The 7,500-nt window shown below is 38.7% G+C and overlaps 1 protein-coding gene across 1 annotated transcript in view; it reads right to left on the bottom strand.

The window, feature by feature from the left end:
* Positions 1-6,023, bottom strand: part of LOC144974474 (uncharacterized) — a 68,856-nt gene extending 62,833 nt beyond the window's left edge. The window contains exon 1 of the mRNA XM_078917372.1: positions 5,819-6,023. The gene's annotated coding sequence lies outside the window, so the exon portion shown is untranslated. The remainder of the gene's footprint in view (positions 1-5,818) is intronic.
* Between the last annotated feature and the right edge of the window lie 1,477 nt (positions 6,024-7,500).

Raw genomic sequence — 7,500 nt, 5'->3', positions numbered from 1 at the left:
TACATATCACATCATTATATCTATAAAATATAACACACACACTCACACACACACACAACACACACACACACACACACACACACGGGGTTGGCATTGACAACAAGAGATGAAGTGAGTAGGAAAGTGCCAGAAGACAATAAGAGATTAAAATTTCGCAGCGGTGATGGGGGTTTGAACCGGCGACCTTACTGGTACGACAACTCCGCCTCGCCGGCAAGAGCGTGACTCTACCGTATGAACTATCCACGATCCCAAAAAAGATTGTCTCTAATCCTAGTCATTATTAGAGCTCTCTCTCTCTCTCTCTCTCTCTCTCTCTCTCTCTCTCTCTCTCTCTCTCTCTCTCTCTCTTTCTCTTCCCGACTACTTGAGATCGCGGTTCCAACACACACAACTCCGCAGTGATAATAGAAACTGTAAATGAACAACGGGTAGAATACATAAATAATGACGCGCACCACAGTCCTCAATGGTAGAGAATAAAATACAGAATTAACCAAGGAAATGAATAAACGTGTGCATAATTGTAACGTTACGTCTAAATATTAAGAGAATTGAATAATAAAAGTAAAAATAAAGAAGAAAGAAAGAACCCCTCCCCCCACCCCCCCCCCCCCCCAAAAAAAAAAACAAAAAAAAACAAACAAAAAAACAAAACAAACAAACAACCCCCCCCCCCCCCTTCCAAAAAAAAAACAAAAAAAAAACAATCTAAGGAAAAAACGAAAAACGAAAAAAAAAAAAAAACCAACAAAAAACGACCATCGTACTAGTGGTAGTAGTTAGTCATTCGGGTTGGTTGTATATATACGATGCTGGCGGTATAGCAGGTAGAAGGGAGGGCACGATATAACAGAGGTTTCACTGTGGGTTCATTCACCTATTACTAAATGCATTGCTACCTCTCACGGGGAAATGCCATTAAAAGAACATGCATTACAGACATCATTACATCTCGTAGCATGCAGTTGGCACAGTTTTGGCAAACGCGATGGGAACAAGCGCCATTTTTTGGTTGGAAGCCAATAAGTGACGGCATCCCTTGTAACATAATGCAAATCGTCTATACATTGTTGTTTTTTTTTTAACTGGAAGCTGGAAAAAATATAGACCAACATTATTTTTGGAACAGAAGGAAAGAAAATGAAGTTACAATAAAACCAGGCTATTTATGCAGATAGGAAGAGACATCGGGGAAGACCCAAAGAAACCTGGCGAAGGACCATGGAGAAAGAATTAAAGGAAGCAGGCCTGTCCTGGAATACAGCCACCGCAAAAGCAGCCGATCGCAAAAAATGGAGATGTCTGGTGGATGCCCTATGTGCCTCAAGGCCCGAAGAGAATTAAGAGAGAGATTTATATTGTGGATATTTTCAGTAGTGTCTCTTAGAGTACTAAAAGCAAATGGAGATAAAGTTTATTATCGTGCCGCTATGTGGTCTTGTGTTATAACATTCGCTTTTGGAACGGAAGGTCCTGGGTTCGAGCCTCGTTCGGTGCATAGTTGAGTCTTTGGAGAAGGCTCTTTACTCACATTCTCTCACCGTACTTAGGTATAAAATGAGTACCCGGCCGTTAACAGCGTTGTCGCTGTCCGAAAAACATTGTAATATCGCCTGAGAGCAGGCGTCATGTTCCGTCTTTCATGTTAAATGTTGCTGTTGGCCAGGGACCCCTTGTAAAGAGCTTTGAGCAAGTTTAGTGGATATTGCGTTATATAAAAGCTAATTTATTGGGGTTTTTTTTTTTTTTTTGCGTTAAACGGACATTAACAATTGTATGCAAAGTACTTTTCATCAGATCTACATATCTATCTATCTACCCACAGCAGAGTAGATAGAGGGATCAGAAATATTATCCTCTACTGCACCCGGAACCCTTCGATTGTTAGTCTAGTGCTCTACCAACTGTCTTTTCGCCTCCCCCAACAAACAAAAACACTCTGACATACACACACACACACACACACACACACACATATGTACATGCAGAGAGAGAGAGAGAGAGAGAGAGAGAAAAAGAGAGAGAGAGAGAGAGAGAGAGAGAGAGAGAGAGAGAAGAGGAGGGGGGGGGGGGGGGGGTGAAGGGAGACACCCACACACGCACCTACGGTGGGTCAGGCCATGTTAATGTGAAACCCCCGAAGAAAATAGACACCAACAGAATATTACACTTAATGTTCGATTCAAAATGAATTTGAAGTTAAGCAAGTTACCATATTGCCTAAAAGCTAAATAAATGTATAAAATTCAACTGTATGCCATTCTTAGCGATGAAAAAGACGGAAATAGACACACAGACTCTTAGAACCATAATCTTGTTTTGATGACTGTATTAACCTTGATGTTGGATGACTATACGAAACTTAATTCTCTTTCAAATATTAAAATAGAATAAATAAATAAAAATAAAATAAAATTCCCATTATTCATTTCGTAGGGGAAATTTGTCTCTAGGGTCTAGTCCAAGGGGAGACTGGAAGAACCCAGGCGTCGGCCGCAGTGCAGCGCCACAAATTGAACCAGGGCGAGGTGACTTGCTCAAGGCCACAGAGCGCAGCAGCGGGTGATCGAACTCGGTACCTTTCGGGTAGGAAGCGAAGACCTGAGCCACGCTGCCCCCTATTGTCTCAAGTAACATTCTTTTAAATCGAAACTACTTATATCGACAATAATTCTAAAATGAAAAAAAAAGAGCTTTATATAGCGCAATATCCACTAAATGTGCTCAAAGCGCTTTACAAGAGGTCCCTGGTCAACAGCAACATTTAACATGTAAGACGGGACTTGACGCCTGTTCGGCGATATTACAATTTTTCGGACAAAGGCAACGCTGTTAACGGCCAGGTACTCATTTTACACCGGAGTATGGTGAAAGAATGTAAGTAAAGAGCCTTTTCCAAGGACTCAACTATGCACTGAGCGCGAGGCTCGAACCTAGGACCTCCCGATTCGAAAGCGAGTGTTATACCACAAGACCACATAGCCGCACATTCCTAAACAAGAATAATCTCAAAATGAAAAAAAAAACCCGGTGATTCTTTTCTGATTTATATTTAAACTTATATATTAATCATTTTTATTATTAGCAAGCTACACATTGTTACTCACTCAACCCTAACACTGACTATATCCGTAGTATACCCGGGGTTACTTTTACCCCATGCCTATTTATTACAATTTTCTGAGACAAATTATAGGTGTAGTATCAAAGTTAATGTTTTTAGTGTTTGCATGTTAATGGTAGTTGAATAAAACTATCTATGTACATGCTCATTTTAATACTTTTTATTTCTTCCAATTTTGAAAAGTAGCAAAAATCTCTAGGATTGAGTGAGTTATAAGGCCACTTTCCAAAATGTGCCTTAGAACGCGTGGCGTTATAATCCAGCACTCTGTATTGTAATTATTATGATGACTCCTATAACATTCCAGGGTTACTGACATTTATTAAACAAACTCAGCATTGGCAGTCACTCAAAGTCCTACATAAACTCTAACTAAGGTCGATCTGTTTATAAAAACACAGCACAAAATTGGAACCGTTGATTTGTTTTCTTTTGTGGCAAAAGACTGGAATTTTGACGTCATTTTTTGGTCAGTGTCAGTCAGGGGCGTGGCTACATTGGTTGATTTGGTGCCTGGCACCGCATCCAAAAATGGATTACAGCATTAATAAAAAAACAAAAAAACTTAAGAAATGGTATATACCGCCTCTTACTTCTTTGACTAAGTCTTTTCTTTAGATTCCCCCCCCCCCCTTTCTATTGTATTTACAATTACAGCATGGTTTATGTCATTTTCTTCTGGTTCTGGCACCACATCAAACTGTAATCATGCCACGCCACTAGTGTCAGGCTATAAGTTTACAATGACTACGGTAGGACCCAGCGACGTCTCTAGACCTATCTGCTGTTCCAGCTTAGATCCCATGAGCCTCATGATTGCTGTGAAGACATGAGGATGTGACTGTCGGACTCAGAGCTACATGAAAACAGTTTTGTCTTTTGCATTTGCGATCTACCGTCTGAAAAACGTTTTAAGACCCGATGAATCGGGACCCCGAAAAGTAAATTTAGAATGAAAATGATAAGAAATATAATTCTTTAGTTGTTCACAATGTGATTGAATATTAATGCACTGGGATCTAGCCAAAGATCACAAAAGTACAAACGGTTGCTTTAACAAGCAAAAAACAAAAATTTAAACAGCGGAACAAGGGCATTAATTATTCTTATGACTATTTTTAAGGGTCAAACATATAATAATGAACGCAGACCTGCCAACTTGAAATGTTAAAAATTCGTAGTTTTCAGAGAGAAGAAATAGAAGTCACTATGATTAACTTTACAAATTAATATTTCACCCTTCGCAGTATTTAATATGCCTTCAAACCCCTGAATATGTGCTTTCTGGCATCAAAGTTTTCTTTTTAACACATTGTATTGAATCAAAAATGTCTATTTATTTCTATTGTTGAAGCCAAAAATTCGTATTTTTACGAATATTTCGTGATAGTAGGAAGGTCTGTAAATGTGACCCACCGTCTCAAAGGCGTATCATGTCGGGATGAACCTGGTCCCGAAATATTGCATTCCTAGCCACTGATCTGAATCTTGGGGGTTCAATTCCTTTTCATTATTTGTGGGGTATAAATGGAATGTCTTACATTGAAAATAGATTCAAAGTTCGTATTTCCTATCGTTTAATAATCTTCAACAGACGAAACGTCACTTCCTTCGTAATGACGCATGGTAACTTAGTAACTGGCTCTAAACTATCGGAACAATGGCGGGCGCCTTTATGAAATATTTCTCCGATGAGCATAAAAGCGTATCCAGAGGAAAAAAACCCCAACCCATTATAAATCTGATCATGTTTTGATTTTTACACATTCTGATCACAAGACATATGAAAACTTCTAGCAAGCATGAAGATTAAAAAGTACCGATTTTCTTTGTTTAGAACCACGATGGCCACCGTTGCTGGGCGACGTGACATCAGATTATTGAATCCTATTACAAATTAAGTTTTTAGGACTGATTCATCCTGAAATAATACCGCTTTGAGACGATGGATCACGCATATGAAGACCACACACATGAATGTTAAGATTAAGAGACTAGTCGATAATCTCAACTCAATCTCAATGTCATTTTTCAATTCGTCATCCTGAGCAAACAATCAAATAGAAAAATAGAATAATGGGTTTATAATAGGTTTTTTTTTTTTCCTCTGGATACGCTTTTATGCTCATCGGAGAAATATTTCATAAGGGCGCCCGCCATTGTTCCGATAGTTTAGAGCCAGTTACTAAGCTACCATGCGTCATTACGAAACAAACACCACTACGACAATATTGAATCATGTAGCCCTTCAAATCGATATATAGTTAAATTAATTTTAACCAATGGGGTAAAGAAATAATTTGATCGATTTCTTTTTATATGTAATCCCTCTAGAATTGGGTCAATCAATATCATTTTTTATAAGTTGTTGTTGTTGTTGTTAGTATTATTATTATTATTATTATTATTATTATTATTATTATTATTATTATTATTATTATTATTGCCATCCGCGTTTATGAGTAATGCTCACTGAACTGTATTAACCCGACTATAAAAGTTCATGGATACACACAGTTTTGTGTGTTGGTCAGTTATACTTCCGGAGGGCAATGTTGTGAGCTTCTTAGCCAAGCGCATGCTATCTATCTTTAGAGCAGAGACATCGTAGAGTGAGGGAAGAAATGGAGGTTGTAATAATATTGATCGGCGGACCGCATTGTGAGTAAACTAAAATTCTGCACAACTCACTCTGACTCAAGGATTCTAGTCCGTTTCCTTGGGAAAGCCAATCCTTCAACCTATTCGAACAACAAAACAAACGTCCTTTTCCATCAAGAAATAAATCGATTTTGAATCATAACATTACTCATTTCATTTCATAAAAAAATTAAAAGCCATAACATGGAATGAAACACTGTGTGTGACACTTGACTCATCCTCTGCTTTGCAAGTCGCAAGTCGCAAGACAGAAAGAATGAATGGGAGGTCAGAGGTGAAATTTGTATCCAGCTAAAAATAGCTACCAATCAAATTAAGCGAATCCACTGGGACCGCTCCGCATAGTTTATTCATAAATTCATAAATATCTGCTTTGATCTACAGCTTTCTAATCTATTAATATCATCACTCCCACCCTCAACTAGCTCTATCATCAATGAAAATCATTAATCATTAAATTCTCTTTATCAATGCAGTTCTATCACTCTTCCTCCATCTCATAAACTCGCTTTCTCTCTCATTTAAGTCAGAAGGAACGCGGTGCGTGATATCATTCCAATTAATTGTGTGAGTAGTGAGTACTGAGAGACTGTGTGATCGTGAGTGAGTGAGTGAGTGAGTGGCTGGTTGAGAGAGCGTAAAAACGCCACTCCGCTCCACTATTTATTCTCTTCGCCGCCACCTACTTACAGTTACTGTCTTCAATTCTAAACTAGCTATAGCCGTGTCTTGCATACATGCTTATTGTTTCTATTTTTAGATGGATTAGTGGTAGGCACGTGCGTGAGGTTTTATTCGTTTTGTTCGTAGTGATCGCTCTTTGGTGCATTCATCATGTCACTCTCAAGCAAAATCACACTCACGCTCACACTCACACAATCACACACACACGTACGCACACTCACATAAACACACACACGCACGCAAGAAAATGAAGAAACGTTTTCTGGCTAATATTATCGATCTGACTGCATCGGATACGCTTTTTTTGGCCGGTGTTAAGGACACGAAACTATCGTGTATTATATAGATAGAACTAGGATGACGTCACTATGGTCTTTGTATTTGTTTTTTGCCATCCGCGTTTATGAGTAATTCTCACTAAACTGTATTAACCAGACTATATAAACGTTTAAGGTTACACATAGTTTCTGTGTTGGTCAGTTATATTTCCGGGTGGCAATGTTGTGGGCTTCTTAGCCAAGCGCATACTATCTATAGATAGAATGCGCTTGGCACTGTGGCACTGTGACTCGGAGGTCCCGGGTTCGAGCCTCGCTTTAGGCACTTTCGTTTGTTTTTTTCCCTTGGACAAGATTATTAACCCCCAATTTGCTCACTTGGACAACATGGGTGATTGCTGTTGATATCAGACATCTTGTTTGATGAGTTACCTATATTCCTTCGTGGAATGCCTTGGCGACGATATCTCATCGTGGCAGAAAGGCATACTTTTTAATTATATTTTTTTGTCTGGTTAACACTGAGATAGGTCACATATTAGTATAGGAGTGTTGACCTGTTATAACCCTTTAAGAATGTAAATTAGAGATTTAGTATCTGCTGGTTTTCTCCGTTCTAAGTTTAGTCCGTATCTTAACTAGAATCTAAATACCACCACACCTTAGCGTTATGCTGTTCATTCACTCCCAAAAACCGCACACAATTAATTGAGGAAAATACAACGCCTTAACAACGATCTAATTGACACA

This window comes from Berghia stephanieae, chromosome 6 (genome assembly GCF_034508935.2).
Source record: "Berghia stephanieae isolate SIO BIC M18660-M18661 chromosome 6, UCSD_Bste_1.3, whole genome shotgun sequence".
Taxonomy (NCBI): domain Eukaryota; kingdom Metazoa; phylum Mollusca; class Gastropoda; order Nudibranchia; family Aeolidiidae; genus Berghia; species Berghia stephanieae.
This window is presented reverse-complemented; position numbering and strand designations above follow the sequence as displayed.